Raw genomic sequence first — 22,098 nt, forward strand, 5'->3', positions numbered from 1 at the left:
TGGAGTCCTGGGATCAAGTCCCGCATTGGGATCCCTGCTCAGCAGGGAGCGTGCTTCTCCCTCTGACCCTCCCCCCTCTCATGAGCTCCCTCTCTATCTCATTCTGTCTCATATAAATAAATAAAATCTTAAAAAAAATAAAAAAATAATAAATAAATAAATAAATAAAAGACCAAAATACAACCAAAATCTAGTGTGTGGCACTGATCTATATACCAGCCTGATCATATTTGATCACATTCTGGTTTTTTTTGTTGTTGTTCTTTTGTTTTGTTTGTTTTTCTTTGTTTTTATCTTTATCTTTTTCTTTTTCTTTTTTTTTCTTTTTCTTTTTTCTCTCTTTCCGTTTTTTTTCCCACTGCTTCAGGTCTTTCCTAATTTGTTTAGAGGATATTTTCTGGGGATGTTGTTACTCTGCTAGCATTTTGTTCTCTCATTAATCTCTTCTCCTCTGCACAAAATGACAAGACGGAAAAAATCACCTCAACAAAAAGAACAAGAGGTAGTACCGACTGCCAGGGACCTACTCAATACAGACATTAGTACGATGTCAGATCTAGAGTTCAGAATCATCACTTTAAAGATACTAGCTGGGCTTGAAAAAAATATGGAAGTTATTAGAGAAACCCTTTCTGGAGAAGTAAAAGAACTAAAATCTAACCAAGTAGAAATCAAAAAGGCTATTAATGAGGTGCAATCAAATATGGGGGCACTAACTGCTAGGATAAATGAGGCAGAAGAGAGAATCAGTAATATAGAAGACGAAATGATGGAAAATAAAGAAGCTGAGAAAAAGAGAGATAAACAACTACTGGATCACGAGGGCAGAATTTGAGAGATAAGCGATACCATAAGACGAAACAACATTAGAATAATTGGGATCCCAGAAGAAGAAGAAAGAGAGAGAGGGGCAGAAGGTATAATGGAGCAAATTACAGCAGAGAACTTCCCTAATTTGGGGAAGGAAACAGGCATCAAAATCCAGGAAGCACAGAGAACCCCTCTCAAAATCAATAAAAATAGGTCAACACCCCGACATCTAATAGTAAAACTTACGAGTCTCAGAGACAAAGAGAAAATCCTGAAAGCAGCTCAGGACAATAGCTCTGTAACCTACAATGGTAGAAACATTAGATTGGCAACAGACCTATCCACAGAGACCTGGCAGGCCAGAAAGGACTGGCAGGATATATTCAGAGCACTAAATGAGAAAAATATGCAGCCAAGAATACTATATCCAGCTAGGCTGTCATTGAAAATTGAAGGAGAGATCAAAAGCTTCCAGGACAAACAAAAACTAAAGGAATTTGCAAACACAAAACCAGCCCTACAAGAAATCTTGAAAGGGGTCCTCTAAGCAAAGAGAGAGTCTAAAAGCAACATAGACCAGAAAGGAACACAGACAATATACGGTAACAGTCACCTTACAGGCAATACAATGGCACTAAATTCCTATCTTTCAATAGTTACCCTGAATGTAAATGGGCTAAATGCCCCAATCAAAAGACACAGGCTATCAGACTGGATTAAAAAACAAGACCCATCGATATGCTGTCTGCAAGAGAGTCATTTTAGACCCAAAGACACCCCCAGATTGAAAGTGAGGGGGTGGAAAACCATTGACCATGCTAATGGACACCAAAAGAAAGCTGGGGTGGCAATCCTTATATCAGACAAATTAGATTTTAAACCAAAGACTGTAATAAGAGATGAGGAAGGACATTATATCCTACTTAAAGGGTCTATCCAACAAGAAGATCTAACAATTGTAAATATCTATCTATGCCCCTAACATGGGAGCAGCCAATTATATAAGGCAATTAATAACAAAAGCAAAGAAACACATCGACAACAATACAATAATAGTGGGGGACTTTAACACCCCCCTCACTGAAATGGACAGATCGTCTAAGCAAAAGATCAACAAGGAAATAAAGACTTTAAATGACACACTGGACCAAATGGACTTCACAGACATATTCAGAACATTCCATCCCAAAGCAATGGAATACACATTCTTCTCCAGTCCCCATGGAACATTCTCCAGAATAGATCACATCCTAGGTCATAAATCAGGTCTTAACCGGTACCAAAAGATTGGGATCATTCCCTCCCTATTTTCAGACCACAATGCTTTGAAACTAGAACTCAATCACAAGAGGAAAGTCAGAAAGAACTCAAATACGTGGAGGCTAAAGAGCATCCTACTGAAGAATGAATGGGTCAACCAGGAAATTAAAGAAGAATTAAAAAAATACATGGAAACCAATGAAAATGAAAACACAACTGTCCAAAATCTTTGGGATGCAGCAAAGGCAGGCCTAAGAGGAAAGTATATAGCATTACAAGCCTTTCTCAAGAAACAAGAAAGGTCTCAAGTACACAACCTAACCCTACACCTAAAGGAGCTGGAGAAAGAACAGCAAATAAAGCCTAAACCCAGCAGGAGAAGAGAAATAATAAAGATCAGAGCAGAAATCAATGAAATAGAAACTAAAAGAACAGTAGAACAGATCAACGAAACTAGGAGCTGGTTCTTTGAAAGAATTAACAAGATTGATAAACCCCTGGCCAGACTTATCAAAAAGAAAAGAGAAAGGACCCAAATCAACAAAATCATGAACGAAAGAGGAGAGATCACAACCAACACCAAAGAAATACAAACAATTATAAGAACATATTATGAACAACTCTATGCCAGCAAATTAGATAACCTGGAAGAAATGGATGCATTCCTAGAGATGTATCAACTACCAAAACTGAACCAGGATGAAATAGAAAACCTGAACAGACCTATAACCACGAAGGAAATTGAAGCAGTCATCAAAAATCTCCCAAAAAACAAAAGCCCAGGGCCAGATGGCTTCCCAGGGGAATTCTACCAAACATTTCAAAAAGAATTAATACCTATTCTTCTGAAACTGTTCCAAAAAATAGAAATGGAAGGAAAACATCCAAACTCATTTTAGGAGGCCAGCATTACCTTGATCCCAAAACCAGACAAAGACCCCATCAAAAAGGAGAATTACAGACCAATATCCCTGATGAACATGGATGCAAAAATTCTCACCAAAATACTAGCCAATAGGATCCAACAGTACATTAAAAGGATTATTCACCACGACCAAGTGGGATTTATCCCTGGGCTGGAAGGTTGGTTCAACATCTGCAAATCAATCAATGTGATACAATACATTAACAAAAGAAAGAACAAGAATCATATGATCCTCTCAATAGATGCAGAAAAAGCATTTGACAAAGTACAGCATCCTTTCTTGATCAAAACTCTTCAGAGTATAGGCATAGAAGGTACATACCTCAATATCATAAAAGCCATCTATGAAAAACCTACAGTGAATATCATTCTCAATGGGGAAAAACTGAGAGCTTTCCCCCTAAGGTCAGGAATGCGGCAGGGATGTCCACTATCACCACTGCTATTCAACATAGTACTGGAAGTCCTAGCCACAGCAATCAGACAACAAAAAGAAATCAAAGGCATCCAAATTGGCAAAGAAGAAGTCAAACTCTCACTCTTTGCAGATGATATGATACTTTATGTGGAAAACCCAAAAGACTCCACCCCAAAACTCCCAGACCTCATACAGGAATTCAGTCAAGTGGCAGGATATAAAATCAATGCACAGAAATCAGTGGCATTCCTATACACCAACAACAAGACAGAAGAAAGAGAAATTAAGGAGTCGATCCCATTTACAATTGCACCCAAAACCATAAGATACCTAGGAATAAATCTAACCAAAGAGACAAAGGATCTGTCCTCAGAAAACTATAAAATACTCATGAAAGAAATTGAGGAAGACACAAAGAAATGGAAAAAATGTTCCATGCTCATGGATTGGAAGAACAAATATTGTGAAGATGTCAATGCTACCTAGAGCAATCTACCCATTCAATGCAATCCCCATCAAAATACCATCCACTTTTTTCAAAGAAATGGAACAAATAATCCTAAAATTTGTATGGAACCAGAAAAGACCCCGCATAGCCAGAGGAATGTTGAAAAAGAAAAGCAAAGCTGGCGGCATCACAATTCCAGACTTCCAGCTCTATTACAAAGCTGTCATCATCAAGACAGCATGGTACTGGCACAAAAACAGACATATAGATCAATGGAACAGAATAGAGAGCCCAGAAATGGACCCTCAACTCTATGGTCAACTCATCTTTGACAAAGCAGGAAAGAATGTCCAATGGAACAAAGACAGTCTCTTAACAAATGGTGTTGGGAAAATTGGATAGCCACATGCAGAAGAATGAAACTGGACCATTTCCTTACACCACACACAAAAATAGACTCCAAATGGTTGAAAGACCTCAATGTGAGACAGGAGTCCATCAAAATCCTAAAGGAGAACACAGTCAGCAACCTCTTTGACCTCAGCCGCAGCAACTTCTTCCTAGAAACATCGCCAAAGGCAAGGGAAGCAAGAGCAAAAATGAACTATTGGGACTTCATCAAGATAAAAAGCTTTTGCAAAGCAAAGGAAACAGTCAACAAAACCAAAAGACAACCGACAGAATGGGAGAAGATATTTGCAAATGACATATCAGATAATGGGCTAGTATCCAAAATCTATAAAGAACTCATCAAACTCAACACCCAAAGAACAAAGAATACAATCAAGAAATGGGCAGAAGACATGAACAGACATTTTTCCAAAGAAGACATCCAAATGGCCAACAGACACATGAAAAAGTGCTCAGCATCACTCGGCATCAGGGAAATCCAAATCAAAACCTCAATGAGATACCACCTCACACCAGTCAGAATGGCTAAAATTAACAAGTCAGGAAATGACAGTTGTTGGCGGGGATGCGGAGAAAGGGGAACCCTCCTACACTGTTGGTGGGAATGCAAGCTGGTGCAGCCACTCTGGAAAACAGTGTGGAGGTTCCTCAAAAAGTTGAAAATAGAGCTAGCATACGACCCAGCAATTGCACTACTGGGTATTTACCCCAAAGATAGAAAAGTAGGGATCCGAAGGGGTACGTGCACCCCGATGTTTATAGCAGCAATGTCCACAATAGCCAAACTGTGGAAAGAGCCAAGATGTCCATCGACAGATGAATGGATAAAGAAGAGGTGGTATATATATACAATGGAATATTATGCAGCCATCAAAAGGAATGAGATCTTGCCATTTGCAACGACGTGGATGGAACTGGAGGGTATTATGTTGAGCGAAATAAGTCAAACAGAGAAAGACATGTATCATATGATCTCACTGATATGAGGAATTCTTAATCGCAGGAAACAAAATGAGGGTTGCTGGAGTGGGGGGTGGGGTGGGAGGGATGGGGTGACTGAGTGATAGACACTGGGGAGGGTATGTGCTCTGGTAAGCGCTGTGAATTGTGCAAGACTGTTGAATCTCAGATCTGTACCTCTGAAACAAATAATGCAATATATGTTAAGAAAAAAAAAAAGAAGAAGAAGAAGAAGGTAGCAGGAGGGGAAGAATGAAGCAGGGGAAATCGGAGGGGTAGACGAACCATGAGAAATGATGGACTCTGAAAAACAAACTGAGGGTTCTAGAGGGGAGGGGGGTGGGAGGATGGGTTAGCCTGGTGGTGGGTATTGAGGAGGGCACATTCTGCATGGAGCACTGGCTGTTATGCACAAACAATGAATCATGGAACACTACATCTAAAACTAATGATGTAATGTAGGAGATTAACATAATAATAAAAAAATATATTAATTGCAGCATTGTTCATAATATTATAAATTAACCCTATTTTCCCATCCTTTTGGGAATGGATAAATACACCAATGGGGTACTATATAGTAGTTAAACCAATTTTAATTTTATAATTTAAAAAACTAATCACAGGGCGCCTGGGTGGCTCAGTTGGTTAAGCGACTGCCTTCGGCTCAGGTCATGATCCTGGAGTCCTGGGATCGAGTCCCGCATCGGGCTCCCTGCTCGGCAGGGAGTCTGCTTCTCCCTCTGACCCTCCTCCCTCTAATGCTCTCTGTCTCTCATTCTGTCTCAAATAAATAAATAAAATCTTTAAAAAAAAAAAACTAATCACAAAGAAAGATATCATGATGCCATTTCTATATGTTTTAAAAACAAGAATGATACTATATATTGTTTCAAACACATTCCAGTGTACTAAGAAGTATGAAAACATGATGGAAAGGATACACACTAGCTTTAAGACAAATGATTACCTTTGAGAACAGAAAGAAAATGGGATGGGGCATCTGGTTGTCTCAGTCAGTAGACCATGCAACTCTTGATCTCAGGGTGGTGAGTCCAAGCCCCACGTTGGGTGCAGAGACTAGTTAAAAATGAAAGAAGGAAGGAAGGAAGGAAGGAAGGAAGGAAGGAAGGAAGGAAGGAAGGAAGGAAGGAAGGAAGGAAGAAAGAAAAGAAAGAAAGAAAAGAAAAGGAAGAAAGAAAGAAGGAAAGAAAGAAAGAGAGAAAGAAAGAAGGAAAGAAAGAAAGAAAGAAAGGAAGGGAAGAAGGAAGAGAAAGAAGAAAGAAAGAAAGAAAGAAAGAAAGAAAGAAAGAAAGAAAGAAAGAAAGAAAGGAAGGGAGAAAGAAAGGGAGAAAGAAAGAGGGATGAAGGAGGGTAAATCTTGTCCAGATATTCTACCTCATTCCTTCTCTCTTCTTCTAAGGTTCCATTATACCTATGTAGATCATTTGATATTGCCCCATAGCTCTTACTCTGGCATGTTTTATTTTTTTCATTTTTATTTTTTCTTTGTATTTCTGTTTGGATAATTTCTTTTGACCTATCTTTGGGTTCATTCATTCTTCCCTCAGTGGTGTAGTCTCCTGAACTGCTCATTGACAGAATTCTTCATCTCTGTTATCTTGCTTTTTATTTCTAGCAGTTCCATTTGACTCTTCCTTATATTTCCCGTCTCTCTGCTGGAATCCCCCATCTGTTCAGGCCTGTCGTCCATGTTTTCCACTAGAGCCTTTAACACATTAATCATAGTTATTTTAAACTTCCTGATAGTTCCAACATCTGGATTGTCTCTGGGCTTGGTTTTGCTAATCTTTGTCTTTTAACAGCAGACTTTTTTCCTATGTGTATATCCTGTAATTCTTAATTTAATGGGCAGTGTGTTTAGAATAGTAACAACTGAGGTAGATAGTATTTATGCTGGGAAATGGGCTCATGTCTTCTTTCATTGTAGTGTGGGGGGCTGAGTTGACCTAGTCAGAAACTGACTAGGGTTTGAGGTTTGTCGTTGCTATGGTTACCTTCAGTGTACCCCTAGCTTCAGATTCTTCTAATGTTACCTTGTGCTTGGTGGGGGCGCTGGATGTTAGAGGGTTTTTCTTGATATTTTTGCTCCAACCTTAGCTTTCAACCTTCCCTGTGTGCCTGCACCACACAGGGGATCTCCTTCCATACTTTTTTCCCCACCCCAGTGGTAAGCTGCTGTTGCTTGGTCTTCAGTTCTTGCTAGCCTGAATGGTGTGAGAGGGACAGTAAAGGGGAAATTCTATGTTGTTCTGGAAGTCCATGTGTGCCTGTGTCTCAGAGGTATGACTTCCTTAGTGATCCTGTCCTTCCTCCCCATGGCAACCAAACTCTGCTTTATACCTTTAGAAGGTCTTGTTCAGGAGATAGCTTCCTGCACCTTCCCTACCAATAGGAGACCACTAATAATCTTGGTCTAGATTCTTGCTTAGAACTGTTTTCTACCCCTTTCCCCGAGATAAAAATGAATTTTTTTCTTTTATTTTCCCCCAGCCAGCATGGGTTTCCACCTGTGTTTCTGGAAGTGAACACTCCTCCTTCAACAGCTTACAGCTTTAGTTCCTCAGGGGGGAAAGACTCCTGCAGTGGTGACCAATCTCCTCAAGGTCTACACAACCTAAGCAAGCTTTTTCTCGTCTCCCTTCTTGCCTCAATCTTTCTTGTGAGCACTCAACAGAGGTCCATGGTGAAGCACCTGCTAATGAGTGTGAACTTCCCTTGTGTCTGGGGCCCCCAAGATGTCTATACTGTCACAGTAACTCACTTTCAGCCTTTAGAAATTCATCAAAAATTTTAGTTGACTTCTTCTTGACTAGTATGTTACCAGTGTTTCTTCCTCCCAGGCTCTGCCAGAGGGAAGCCTAATGCTTATATCCTGTCTCTCCTTGGAAAGGACTGTCTTTCCTTGGATTTCTGTCTACTTCATCACCCTCCAACCTCAATTCTGTAATGGGATCAAGAAAAGTTTATAATTTTGTAGTTTATCTGGCTTTTTCTTGTTAAACAGGAGTGATGCTTCTAGCTTTCTAAATCCTCAGTGAAAGTAGAATCCATCTATTCTTTAATTCTTCATTTCTTAATTTCAAACATTAAAAAATGGATCCAAATTAGCAAAGTGATATCATATGTTAAATCTGGTTGGTGGTTCCATGGTATGGCAAAGATTTTTTACCTGGGTACATCATCATCTTGAATAAAAGACTTAATTTTCTGCCCACCATGCAATTAGATGTATGCACGTGGCTGACTAAATGTGAGCCAATAAGATGTGAAAGTGTTGTAGGAAACTTCCTGAAAGTCTCTTTAAAGAGGAAAGGCATTCCTGTGGTGTGGGATGTGAATGTGATTGCTGGAGCTCCAACAACCATATTGTAAGCATGAGGGCATCTCCGAAATGGCACAGCAGATAAGTGGAAGTTGAGTTCCTAATGATGATGTTGTAGAACTGTCAAATCAACCCTGAACCGACTACCTACAGATGTCTTTTATGTGATGGAAAAATAAATGTCTATCTTGTCTTAGTCAATGTTATTGCAGTGGGTGAAGGGGCATTCATTGTCACCAATCCAAATCACTATACCTGGTGTTGATATTTTCTGTATATTTTAATTATTTCATAATTTAAAGTTTTAATTAAAGCAAAATCGCATATACAGTAAAAATACCAACAATATAAAAATATGCACTGACAAAGAGAAATATATAAAAATATTAACATTGACTATCTGTGAGTAATGGGATTACCTGTGATTAATTTTTACTCTTATCTCTACCCATGTCTATTCAAATTTTCCACATTCAGCATTATTCATTTAAATTTTTGTTTGTTTTACTGAAGTGTGGTTTTCTTCCTCTGTTGGCACAAATATGTCATTTCCTCTGGGCTGCTTAAAGGAATCCTTCAGCATTTGCTGTTCCCATACCACCTCTCTACAATTTCATCTTTCTTTGTGATTCTTGTCCTCCAACCATATGGGAATCCTATTCTGAAACCAGAGTTATCAATGAATGAAAACCTGAATGTGCTTCTCTGTCTCACACTTAACACTTCCTGCCATTATTCACCAAAGGGGAAATTTCCTCCCAACCAGTGACTTCAACTTTAGTTAGAATCCCAAAGAAATCTTGGTTCCTCTAGTTCTGGCATTCTTTCCCAAGGTCTTGAGATAACTCCTAGGTACTGTATTAAAGACCATAACTGGGGCGCCTGGGTGGCTTAGTTGGGCAAGATCTGATTCTTGGTTTCAGCTCAGGTCATGATCTTGTGGTCATGGGATCAAGCCCCAAGTGGGGCTCCGAGCTTGGTGTGAAGTCTGCTTCAGATTCTTTCTTCTGCTCCCTCTGTCTCTCCCCACTTGCACTCTCTCTCTCTCAAATAAATAAATAAAATCTTAAAAAAAAAAAAAAAAAGACCATAATTAACCCTAGACCATGTTTTTCAGAGACCAAGAACCTCTGTCTCCCTGAATTCAGGATGATCTGCTACTTCATTAGTGAGTTGCCAACCCACAAAAAGTACCTAAAACCCCAGAGTTTGGGGGCAGACATTTTTTTAAGATTTTATTTATTTATTTGAGAGAAAGGGGAAGAGAACATAAGCAGGGGGAGTGGGAGAAGCAGGCTCCCTGCTGAGCAGGGAGCTGGATGCAGGGCTTAATCCCAGGACCCTGACATCATGACCTGAGCCAAAGGCAGATACTTAACCGACTGAGCCACCCAAGCGCCCCTGGGGGCAGAATTTGTTTCCCTCTTTGCTCAAGATAGTAAATTTCATTGATCTGTTATATTAATTTTGTATTGAGGCACTAAAAATTACCCCAAAATTTAACAAACTAAAACTATACACAATTATATCACAGTTTGGGGAGGTCAGGAATCCAGGCACTGCCTAACTGGGTCCTCTGCCTCAGGACCTCTCACAAGACAGAAACCAAGGGGACAGCTGGGCTGCAGTCAACTCACTAGGGCAGGCCATACTTCCAAACTCACCCAGTGGTGGGTGGCTTCAGCTCCTCACAGGCATTGGACTGAGGGTGTCGGTTCTTTGCAGGATGTTGGCCAAAAGCCACCTTCATTTCCTTGCCACATGGCAACTTCCTCTCCAACACGGTGTCTAGCTTCCTCAAAGGATGCAAGTAGAAAGGACAAGAAAGAATGAGAAAGGGGCAGCAAGAAGAAGAGTCCTAGCAAAGTAGAAATCACGGTCTTCTGTGACTTAATAATGGAAGCAACATCCCCATTACCTTTGTCAAAGTCTGTTCATGGGAAGCAGGTCAGTGGGTCCAGCACAGACACATGAGGAGGAAGTTACACATAGGAGGAAGTACCAGGAGGTGGAGAATACCGGGAGCTAGCTCAGAGGTCTGCCCACCACATGAGGCCTGACCATCAGTCCAAAACTCCTCTTCCCAGCTCTTCCCAGGACCTAACAGGACCCCAGGCAAACCGGCTTCCAAATGACCCCTTCTGCAGTTCCTAATTGTGTACAAGGCCACCCAGACATACTGACCTCTACTTTCCAAAGTTGTTCTACTGTCCCCTCCTTGTCACACAATCAAATTTAGCCTGTGCTTTCATAAAAGGAAAATGGCAGACAAACAAAAGGGAAGCTTATCTGAATTCAGTTCAAGAGGCATTAAGGATGCTGCCAGTTTCCAAAAGAAATTCTATCTCCTGGTAAAAATAAAATCCTTATTCGGCTTTTTCAGGACGCTTGACCCAGAGCCCAACAAAGGGGTATTCCTGTTCACACTCACTGAAGCCACACTGTCTTCCTGAAAGAGTTATCTTGGCCCTAGGCTGTAGCTCAGCTCCTACAGAGGGACTTAAAAGGAAACAACAGTTCTTGGTCTAAAGCAATAAAGAGACAAGTGAGTCATAACAGTCTGGATTCTCCATGAGCATAAGCAGTTCCATGAATCGCCTCTATAAAAATTCTGCCTTTCTATCCCAAGCTGCTTCAAGTGCCAAAACCTTCCATTCAAGAGTTTTACAACTCAGCCCTGTGCTCAGAAATGTCACCGCACATAAGAGTGCCTTTGATCTCCGGCCATACCCAAGCCCATAGTCTGCAGCGAAGCGTGGTTTGATAGCTATCTAAAGAGAAAGCGCTTGGTTTCCTTTGTCTATTTCTATTCTACTTTTAATAGGCTGCTTAGCTTCAGGCATCTGCCCTCTGCCCTCCACGCTCCCATCTCAACCAGAAGTCAAACAGGGCCCTGGTTCTGTGCTCCGAGAGCCCACGAAGTAACAAGAGTGGTAGAAAACACTCATAAAGGGCTTGCTATGTGCCCACCACTGTCCTAAGAGGTTTATGTAGGCAATCCCAAGTAGGCGGTTTTCACAGATGATGGAATTGGAAACACAGAGAGGAGAAGTGACTAACGGACAAAGTCAGAGTGAGTAAGGCATTGGCAATCAAGCAGCAGGTCCCCAAATTGCATCTTATCCACTGGGCAATGAAAGGCAGTAACATAAGCCCCCACAGAGAAGGCAAAATACAAAACCGGAAATGTGAATCTCCCTTTAATAAAGGAGAAACTTTGGAACAAACTTCTTAGACCTCAAAGCCCTTCTTCCCTCCTCCCCAGGTACTGTGTTAGAAATCCCTTCAATAAGAAGACTGAATGTGCAAGCCTTTGAACTAAACTGAAACAATGAGCTGCTTAATCAAACTGAACTGAAGGCCCCAAGTCAGGCTAAACTGCTCTCTAAAATCCATCAGAGGAGCACCTGGGTGGCTCAGTTGGTTAAGTGTCTGCCTTTGGCCCAGGTCATGATCCCAGAGTCCTGGGATCGAGCCCCGCATCGGGCTCCCTGCTCAGCGGGAAGCCTCCTTCTCCCACTCCCACGACCCCTGCTTGTGTTCTCTCTCTCGCTGTGTCTCTCTCTGTCAGATAAATACATAAAATCTTTTTTAAAAAAGATTAAAAAAATAAAATCCATCAGAAGCAGGAGATAGATTTCTTCTGATTTTCTCCCCATTCACTAAATAGACATAAGGGCTCTATTCTTTTTTTTTTTTAGATTTTATTTATTTATTTGACACAGAGAGAGAGAGCACGCACAAGGAGGGGAGGGGCAGAGGAAGAGGGAGAAGCAGGCTGCCTGCTGAGCAGGGAGCCCGATGAAGGGCTTGATCCCAGGACCCTGGGATCATGACCTGAGCCAAAGGCAGATACTTAACCAGCTGAGCCACCCAGGTGCCCCAAGGGCTCTATTCTTGTCAAATTGCTTTAGTAAAAGAGACTTTCTTGACTCATCTGAATTGGAAACGTCAAAGTTTGGGGGTTGTTTTTTAAAGATTTTATTTTTAAGTAATCTCCACACCCAACATGGGGTTCAAACCCACAACCCCGAGATCAAGAGTCACACACTCTACCGACTGAGCCAGCCAGGCGCCCCAGAAACCTCAAGTTCTTTAAGCATGTTTTTGTTAAGTGTGAAGATTTGCAAAACATGTCCAGGTCAGAAGATAATGGTAGTTCGTAAATTAGACCTAAAATTTATCATAAACATAACATAAATTCAAACATCAGTTTTTGAAAATTGGCTCCAGAAGTATTTTTTATATATGCATAGCTGCTTTAGTGAAAGCAACCTTTCTTCTCTCAGTTGTCATGAGGTGGATCCAAGCCCCTCCCCCAGGACCGGGGGTAGACATATATGTGTGCTGTGGGTGAGACCAGTCTACCCTTCCAGACGATGTGATTGCTTCTGGGACAGTCACATGGCCCTAGACAAGCCAGGAAGAGCCCCAGACTTCTGTTGGAATTCCTGAGCAAGCTGTTTTTAGGCTGAACTTACTAAGCAGGTGAAGTCAAACCCACCACGGTGGGGAGAATCAGCCTGAAAAGGAAGCTAGTACAGAAGAAAGCAGACAGGACCAATGCTGATCATTTAGTTGGAACACCTGTGTCCAAATGAACCTGAATCTCCTCCTATGCGACGCAGTTAAGTGAGCCTCTAAATATCTGTGTTTAAATCTGTGGATCAGGTTTCTGCCCCTTGCAACCTAGAGTCCTGACTAGTCCAGAGGAACAGCTCAGCTCCCCTATTCTGTTCAGTGACTACTGAGCGCAGCAGGTAGTGTGGAATGACACCCAGGAGAGCTGGGCACTTGCGAGCCACGCCTGTCCCTGGGTGTGTCTACTAGGGCTGTCCAGCAGCAGGTGCTCAGCTCGAGAGTTCCTGGCAAGACCCACCCTATGGCTGAAGGTCATATAAAGAGGTTCTAGAGCGATAATAAACAACACATGCACACGTACATACATGAGGCAGAAACACCACCTATATTCTTCTTAGAGGAAATAACCACGAGCAAACTATAGTTATGAGTCAGTAACTGACTCTAATTAGGGGCTTTTTCCCCCAGTAAAATCTGATTTAAGGCAGAGGGCATAAGCACAGCCCAGCAGTTGGTAAAGAAGTAACCACATCTCTCTTGATGTTTCCAGTGACTCAATCCCCAAAGAACAGACCTCAGCAAATCAGAAAAAAAAAAAAAACTTCCTAGGAGAATTTAATACCTAAGTAATTGGGAGTTTCCTCCTCTCTACAGGGTCAAAATAATTCTGCCTTAGGTCTGCCACTCTGGGGCCCAATATAATTTCAGCAACCACTACTAGAAACAGGACTTCGGGTTCATTTTTACTTCAGCAATTTTATCACAATGCACATAATATAGAGAAAGAGTGTGTAAAACATATACGTACACTTCAAAAATAATTAAGCAGCAATGTCCCACCACCTAGGCTTGGAAAAATATTACAAGTTATTTTTTTTTGTAATTTCTATTCATTAAGTAATCTCTACACCCAACGTGGGGCTTGAACTCACGACCCCAAGATCAAGAGTCGCATACTGTACTGACTGAGCCAGCCAGGAGGCCCCATTACAAGTGATTTTAAAGTCCACTGTGTACCCCTCTCCAACTGCATCCTGCTCCCCCTCCCCCCCAGAGAATTAACCACGATCCTCATTTTAATGTCAAGCATTCTTTTATACTAAAAAAAAATAATTGTAGCATGAGTCTATGTATCCCTAAACAATAGATTATTTCGTTTGGAAAAACTCAGTAGTAAGCACACCCCTAGCCATGGAGGAAATAGGTAATGATGCCTCTTTTAGTTGAAGGCTCCCGAGAAAAGCAACAGTGAACAGAGTGGCCGAGTCACAATCTGGCCTCAACGTCCACCCCTTCTGGTGAAGGCCGGCAGGCCAGAGCTCATCAGTGAGTTCTCAGAAAACACAGAGCTTGCCACAGGTGGGGCTCCGGGGTAGGACGGCAGGATGAGCCAGGCACGGGCTACTAAGAATTTTCTGCTTGTAAACCTATGACTTCTTGCTGGCTCTCAGGAGTCAGCGTAAACAGAAGTTCTGTGGGGTGAGATGAACGTCCTCAGCAGGGTTTCAGCAGCAGTGCATGAAGGCATTCCATCAGCATGTGGTCGAGACAAGCCAAGTTTGGAAGACAGTCTGACAATCAGACATGCTGCTCTCGAGGGGAAAGGAAAGCCAGCGGCAGTTGTGGATCTTGCTGATGGCAAGTTCGCTCCTCCGGTCTGTACCAGGTGGCCACTGGGCAAACACAGGTCTCATTCTGGCATCTTCTTCACCGTCCTCCACGGGCCGCCTCGTCTGTTCTGATTGCATCTCCTCCTTCCTGTGCCCCATGGTTCTCTTGATGTGTTCTCTCCTTTTCAGTGGAGTACATCCTACCTGAGATGAGCTCCTTGAGAAAGAGTGCATGAGACATAAGGGGTTTGGAGACTTTGTGTGCCTAAAAATGTGTTTTTTCAACTCTCACGCTTAAGTAATAGTTTGGGTAGAGAAATCTAGGATGGATTTTTCGTTCAGAATTTTGAAAGTACTCTTCTATGATCTTCTTGTTTCTGCTGTTGCTGTTGAAAAGTCCAAACTCATTTTTCTTTCTAATCCTTCTTATTTATCTTGTTTTTCTCTCTTTGGAGGCTTGGAGAACCTTCTTCTTGTTGACAATGTTCTGAAATTTCTCAAGATATGCCTTGTTATAAGTTTATTTTTATCCATTTTGCTGTACATTCAGTGAAACTTTTGAATCTGGCAACTTCCTGTCTTTCAATTCAGGGAAATTTTCTTAAAGTTTTTCTTTGATGATTTAATTCCCTTTGTTTTCTCTGTTCTCTCATTCTGGAAACTCAAGTTATTTAAATATTGGATCTTCTGCCCTGATCCTTTAATTTTCTTATGTTCTTAACCTAGCTTCCATTTCTAGATTTTGTACTCTATTTTTCTGCGTACTTTTTTTCTATTGAGTTTGTAATTTCCAGAAGCACATTTTGTCCTATGAGTGTTTCTTTTTTATAGCCTCCCGGGGTTTTTTTTCCATAGACACAGTATGTTCTTCTTTCCTTCTGAGGATTTAATAGTTTCTTTTTTACTGCGTGTTGTTCTTCTTGTCTTGCCTCTGTATGCTCTCCGTTGCTGTTGTTTGTCTGCTTGCTTTTTCATCTCAACCTCTCATGATAGAGACTTTTCTCAGACATCTAGGACTTTCTGGTCATCTCATAATAACCAGTAGAGAAGAAAAGTTGATCAGAAGGTCTGGGCATATGATGCGTTGTGTTGACTTTGAACTTCACTGTAGGATTGGACGGATGGTGCCTTTTAAGGTAAAACCCTGAAGTCAATATAAATAGGTCTTCATTCTTTGTCTGGTCTATTTCGCCAAGAATAGCTTTCCAATCTCCTGCCCAGAGGTAAGGGCCCTGGTGCCACTGTTCAGATAGACAAATGGAAAAGCAGGGCAAGAGGGTCCTTCGTTCTGAATTTAGCACACATATGGTCACTTAATCTCTCTGTTTAGGACACAGTGTTTGCCTAGTATACTGCCCACACCCACAACTATTCTGAAATACCCCATCCAGAGGCCCTCTGTTCTATCCCTTCAGATGCTAAACCTCCATCTCTCTGCCAGGATGGACAAAGGACAATCACCAATTAAGACATTCTGCAAATGTCCACTGCAGACCAGCCCTACAAACACTTGTGAGAAACCTGTGCAAACGCCTTCTCCGGCTGGGGTGGAAGAGACAGAGAGTCCTTGGCAGTAAGTAGGAAAAGAGGAACTCATAGGTTGAATGTTGTCTCAAAAAATCTTTCCTATCACTCAAGGCCATTCTATCTGTAGTGCTTGCTTTGCCTTCTGCCATCAAAAGGTCCCCCTGTAGTCAAAAAAGTCCCATTTGAAGGACTCCTGGGTGGCTCCATTGGTTAAGCATCTGAGTCTTGATTTCGGCTCAGGTCATGATCTCAAGGTCATGAGATCCAGCCCTGGGTCAGCCTCCGCGCTGGGCGCAGAGTCTGCTTAAGATTCTCTCTCCCTCTCTTAAAAAAAAAGGGGGGGTGCGCCTGAGTGGCTCAGATGGTTAAGCATCTGCCTTCAGCTCGGGTCATGATCCCAGGGTCCTGGGATAGAGCCCCACGTCTGGCTCCTGGCTCAGCGGGTAGCCTGCTTCTCCCTCTGCCTCTCCCCCTGCTCGTGCTCTCTCTCTCTGTGTATCTCTGTGTCTTGAAGGCATAAATAAAAAATCTTAAAAAAAAAAAAAGATGTTGGAACACCTGGGTGGCTCAGTCAGTTAAGCGTCTGCCTTCAGCTCAGGTCATGATCCCAGGGTCCTGGGATCGAGCCCCTCATTGGGCTCCCTGCTCAGCGGGGAGCCTGCTGCTCCCTCTGCTCGTGCTCTCTCTCCCAAATAAATAAATAAAATCTTTAAAAAAAATGTTTTGAAAAAATTTCCATTTGATACCTTTTTAGGGATTTTTCTGGCTAAATATTCCACACCCATATAGGCATGGTTAAGATGTTCCTATACGTCATCTTATTTGTTCTTAATAATAACAGCCCTGTGAATTAGGAAGATTGGGTATTAGTATTACCACCCTTTTACAGAAGTGAAAACTTAGGCTCAGAGGGTTGCAGGACTTGTCAAAGATCACACTGCCCGCACCAAGGAAGGCCAGGGTTATAACCCAGACATTCTGCCCCTTATGCACTACCATCCACCGTACCACACTGCCTCAAAATAAATTCGCAGTCCCCTTGGGACACTTCCACTTAAATTTTCACAGACCGATTTTAAGGAAGGGAAAATTTATCATTGATCTTAAACAAAAGTTAAGATCTCACCTCACAATGTGTGCCTTTCCTTTTAGGCAGAAAATGTGAGTGGTTCATTTCAGAGACCTGAAACACTTGCCCTTGAACTCTAGCACTGAAGCTACCTGATGATGTGGTGACTGAGCTAACAAGATGCACAGTGAGCAATTCATCCCGCAGACAGTGAGTTTTACCTCATGGCCGACAGGTGCCCACGCTGGGAGTTTCCAGTTTCCTCTGTGCCTCATGTCAGCCCCACTTTGCCTGAGTGCTCGATTTCATCATTTCAAAACAAGTCACGGCTGTGCCTTCCTTTGAGTTTTACTTAATTATAAAGAATTGAGGAGAAGCACTCATTTTACGGAGCTTCCCAATCCCTGGCTCCTTGAGTTTGACTATCTGGATTACACTAAAAATAGAATATATGCCTAGAAACTCTAATGAACAGAGCATGTCCCAAAAGTCATGTGTAAAGTACATTTTGGAAGTTGGAATATATTTCCCCATAGGGAAATCGTATTGTACTTTTTAAAGGCATGACCAAATGAAGAAATAAATGCATAATTAAGTTCCCAGGTCCCAAGGTTTTTAACCCATAATATGCCTAAAGTATGATGCTAATGTTAGTATTTCAGATACATTCGGTTCTGAGCACTAAACATTGTTTTTACGGGAAAACACATTCTCCCAATAAAAACGTCTCTGGTGCCTAAACAGAATAAGGAAGGGCAAGAGTCCTAAAAGCCTTCTTTGTGTGAAGTATTGCACAAAGTGCTGAAATACACATTAGCTCATTCTGTCTTTAGGACAGTCCTTTGAGGAAAGCATTAAATAAACCAAGTGTCAAAATGGTTAATAATATTTAGTGTGCGTTAAGAATGTGCTCAAAGACATGTACTTAATAAGTGGCAGAGCCAGAATTTAAAATCAGGTGTACCTCAGCCTGATCTTTCTACTAAGCTTGGGTACCTCTCCACATTCATAGTCTGAATATTCTGAACTGAGAACAACTCGTCCCCACGGGGGTGCAGTAAGGGGTGAGATGGATGAAGGCGGGTACTCTAATCTAGAGCAGTGAATCCCAAACTTGACTATGCCTCAGAATCATCTGGAGGGCTTGTTAACCACAAGTTCTCGGTCCCACCCTACTATGTTTCTAACTCAGTAGATCTGAGCAGGGAGAAGAAAATTCACATTTCTTTCTCTTTTTTTTTTTTAAAGATTTTATTTATTTATTTGACAGAGAGAGACACAGTGAGACAGGGAACACAAGCAGAGGAAGTGGGTAAGGGAGAAGCAGGCTTCCCGCCGAGCAGGGAGCCCGATGCGGGGCTCGATCCCAGGACCCTGAGATCATGACCTGAGCCGAAGGCAGACGCTTAACGACTGAGCCACCCAGGCGCCCCGAAAATTCACATTTCTGACAAGTTCCCAGGTACTGTTACAGCTGCCGGTCCAGGGACCACACTTTGAGAATTCATTAAGGCTTTCCTAATAAGTCATCTCAACAAACAGCCAATCCCGGAAGTAATGGTCTTCCTAGCCGGTAATAAGGGATGAAAATCACTTTGCTCTTAAAGATCTATGATTATGATGAGTACCCAAAGGGAGCTAGCAGATGAGTTCACTGACAATATGGAGAGGAAACTAATGTTCCCAGCAAGGTTGCTCTCCATGCATATATTTCATTCTCTCCAAAGAAGAAAAGAAACCAACAATACAGAGAATGTTTGACTTTCGAGATAGAAGCAATAATAGGGCAAGCCAGAAACAGCATGATGGCTACAAAACAATTGAGTTTCTTCTATTTTTTTTTTCTCAATGCCTACAAAGAAGCTTAATCAGCCAACATGTATTTGATTTCTTACAGTGTGCTCAGGGAGCTGTAGAAAAAGCATGGGGCACGGCTCATGACCTCTAACAAGTTACAGTGATGCCTCATGATTAGTTTCTTGGGGAAGGAAGTATACCACAGAGCGAAATTCCCAGATAAAGCAAATTCCTTAGAGTACTCAAATTTTATTTATTTGAAGTGCATTTTTTTAAAAAAATCCTTCTGAAATTTACACCATCCTATGGATTTATTTTTTAAGATTTTATTTATCTTTTTAAAAGATTTTATTTGAGAGACAGTGCACACACAAGTGAGGGGAGGGGCAGAGGCAAAGAGACAAGCAGACTCCCTGCTGAGTGTAGAGCCCAGTGCCAGGGCTTAATCCCAGGACCCTGAGATCATGACCTGAGCTGAAGGCAGACACTTAACCAACTGAGTCACCCAGGCACCCCAAGATTTTACTTTTAAGTAATCTCTACACCCAACGTGGGGCTTGAACCTACAAACCCAAGATCAAGAGTCGCAGGTTCCACTGACTGAGCCAGCCAGGCGCGACTACAACATCCTATGGATTTTAAACCAAGAACAAAGAACATGGTTTAAATTTTTCTCGATGATACTAGACCATATTACAAATATCTACTTTTAGAATATTAAGTAATGACCACAGGACTTATTGAGGCTGTCTGCCCTATATTAAAGGATCCAAGTCCAGTCTTAATATTTGGGAGTTTTTCATCCTTTATCAATTGTCACCTTATTTTTACCTTCATTGGCCCAACTTCTAATAGCTCTACATCACCTCTTCTAATTTGCTGTTTCTTTTCTGCTATGGATTAGAAAAGTCATGCTTTGCAGGAAGCAAGCCTAAGAAAAAACTCTGAATCCACACATATATTGTCAATTAATATATGACAGAGAAGCCAAGAGTATACAATGGGGAAAGGACAGTCTCTTCAATAAATGGCATTGAAAAAAACAGGACAATAGCATGCAAAAAAATGAAAGTGGACCATTATCTTACACCATATGCAAAAATTAACTCAAAGTGGATTAGAGACTTGAATGTAAGACCTGAAACCATAAAACTCCTAGAAGAAAACATAGGCAGTAAACTTCTTGACATAGGTCTTGATGATGACTTTTTGGATTTAACACCAAAAGCAAAAGCAATAAAAGCAAAAATAAACAAGTGGGAATCCATTAAACTAAAAAGCTTCTGCTCGGCAAAGGAAGCCATCAACAAGATGAAAAGGCAACCTACTGAATAGGAGAAAATATTTGCAAATCATATATCTGATAAAGAGCTAATATTCAAAATATATAGAAAACACATACAACCCAATAGCAAAAAAAACAAACATTCTGATTGGGCAGAGAATCTGAATACACATTTTTCCAAAGAAGACATACAGATGGCCAACAGACACATGCAAAGATGCTCTACATCACTCATTATCAGGGAAATGCAAATCAAAACCACAATGAGGTATTACTTCACACCTGTTAGTATGGCTTTTATCAATAAGACAAGAAATGAAAGTGTTGGTGAGGATTTAGAGAAAAGGGAACTCATGTGCCCTGTTGGTGGGAATGTAAATTGGTGAAGCCACCATGGAAAATTGTATAGAGTTTCCTCAAACAATTAAAAATGGAACTACCATATGAGCCAGCCAATCTGCTTCTGGGTATTTATATAAAGAAAATGGAAACACTAACTCGAAAAGATACCTGCACCCCCATGTTCATTGTAGCATTATTTACAATAGCCCAGATATGGAAACAACCTAAGTGTCCATCAATGGATGAATGGATAAAGAAGATGTTGTAGATATATATAATGGAATATTATTCAGCCATAAACAAGAATGAACTCTTGCCATTCGTGACAATGTGAATGAAGCTTGAGGGCATTACGCTAAGTGAAATAAGTCAAACAGAGAAAGACAAAGACCATATAATCTCACTTACATGTGGAATCTAAAAAAAAAAACACCAAAAAAACAAAACAAAAACCAAGCTCATATATGTAGACAACACACTGGTGGGTACCAGAGATGGGGGGTGGAGGGTGGGCAAAAATGGGTGAAGAAAGTCAAAAGGTACAAGCTGCCAGTTATAAAATAAATAAGCCACAGGAATGTAACATATAGCACGGCAACTATAATTAATAATACCATATTGCAAGGGCACCTGGGTGGCTCAGTCATTAAGCGTCTGCCTTCAGCTCAGGTCATGGTCCCAGGATCCTGGGATCAAGCCCCCCATTGGGCTCCCTGCTCAGAGGGAAGCCTGCTTCTCCATCTCCCACTCCCCCTTCTTGTGTTCCCTCTCTCGCTGTCTCTCTCTGTCAAATAAATAAAATAAATCTTTAAAAATAATAATAATAATACCATATTGCATATTTGCAAGTTGCTAAGAGAGTACATCTTAAAAGTTCCCATCACAAGGAAAAAAAATTGTTAACTACATATGGTGATGGATGTTAACTAGACTTATTGGGTGATCATTTCACAAAATACACAAATTTTGAATCATTATGTTGTACATCTGAAACTAATATAATGTACACCAATTACACCTCAATTAAAAAAAAAAAAGACAAGAAAACAGGTCTGAGTGAGGGCCTGTGTATCTTGCCTGTGGCTCAGGTGAGGGCTTACGGTCCAGCCCTTGTGATCTCACTTCTCACGAGCTCCCAGGTGATGTTATTGCTGCTGTGGGGACCACACTTTGAGAACTCTACTAATACAGATATTTCTTCCTTCTTCCGAATGATTCTCTCAGCGGGGGCCAGTTTAAAAGCTTCCAAACAGATCTTTACCTTGAGGGGATGACTGGCCAATCCTCCTGGCTCTTCCTTTCTCCTTCT

Source organism: Neomonachus schauinslandi, chromosome 9, assembly GCF_002201575.2.
Source record: "Neomonachus schauinslandi chromosome 9, ASM220157v2, whole genome shotgun sequence".
NCBI lineage: Eukaryota > Metazoa > Chordata > Mammalia > Carnivora > Phocidae > Neomonachus > Neomonachus schauinslandi.